This window comes from Giraffa tippelskirchi, chromosome 13, assembly GCF_054371585.1.
Source record: "Giraffa tippelskirchi isolate mGirTip1 chromosome 13, T2T-mGirTip1v1.2.pri, whole genome shotgun sequence".
Classification (NCBI taxonomy): domain Eukaryota; kingdom Metazoa; phylum Chordata; class Mammalia; order Artiodactyla; family Giraffidae; genus Giraffa; species Giraffa tippelskirchi.
The window spans coordinates 14,568,647-14,570,050 of NC_137287.1; positions in this window are offsets into that span (position 1 = coordinate 14,568,647).

Here is a 1,404-nt window from a genome sequence, read left to right on the forward strand (position 1 = left end):
GACCTCACTCGGTGTCTTGGGGGGAGTTAAAATAATGAGTCAGGGCTTGACGTGGCAGGAGGAAGGCTCGGTGAGGAAGTACTTGGTTATTTATAGAAAGGCGGGGGCCAAAGACACCTTGGGGAAAAGCCCCCATATTCCTTCCCATTCTACCTCCAGGGAGCTGGCTTCCCTGGCTGTCCCAGACCACCCTCCCCCCGCCCTTGAGACCTGCTTGATGCCCAGGGTCCTGGGAGCTCTCTGGGGCCTCAGGAATCAGGCTGCATATGAATGGAAGAGGCAGGACAGAGAGCTGGAAAAGGCCCTCTGCATGGACATGAGCCTGGAGAGGAGCAGACCACTGCCTGGGTACTTGTGGGGGCTGGAGCATGGCTGAGGGTGTTGTTTAAAGAATCAGAGCCCAGAGACTTCCCTGTGGTCCAGTGGTTAAGGCTTCATACTTCAAATGCAGGGAGTGAGGATTCGATCCCTAGTTGATGAACCAAGATCCCACATGCTGGGCAGCACGGCTAAAAATTACTTAAAAAAAAATTTTTTTTTTAAAGAATAAAGAAGCAGAGCCCAGCAAGAGGAGAATGGACAACCAAACTGGTAAATTCCTACAGTGCACTTACTAGTCAGCAATAAAAGACAGCAGACCAAAGATATGGGTAACAACGTGGATGAATTTCAACTTTGTCATAAGTGGAAGAAGACAGACACCAGAACTGTATAACATGAATCCTTTTGTAGGAACAGTTGAAATTAATCTAGGAAGCGAGAAACCAGAAGAGTGATGGCCTCTCGAGGGGTGGGGATGTCTAACGTGTTAAATTTAACATTCAACACACAATATTTTAACATCTGTTACCCTGGGGAGGGGTAAATACATGGGTGGTTGTTATTTTCTCTAGATTTTTCTCTCTCTCTGCTGTGTTTTCGTTGAAGTATAGCTGATCTACAATGTTATGTTACCTTCAGGTATAGCCAAGTGATTCAGTTATACATAGACATCTTTTTTTTTCAGGTTCTTTTCCCTTATAGGTTATTATGAAATATTGACTATAGTTCCCTATAGTGCTATACAGTAGGTCCTTGTTGGTTATCTATTTTATATATGGTAGGGTGTATATGTTAATCCTGAACTCTTAATTTTATTGCTTCCCATCCTTTCCCCCTTTGGTAACTGAATCTGCGTGTGTGTGTTTGTATTTTGGCCAGGCTGTGTTCCCCATCCAGGAACTGAACTCATGCCTCTGCAGTGAAAGCACCAAATCCTAACCACTAGGTCACCAGGGAACTCCCTGTGTGTGTCTTTAATATCCCACAATCAATAAATATCTCTCAAAAGGTACAATGTATAAAAGCCCAGGAGGAGACCTAGAAGATTAAAGTATGTGACAAAAACCCCAAACTGGGGCATAC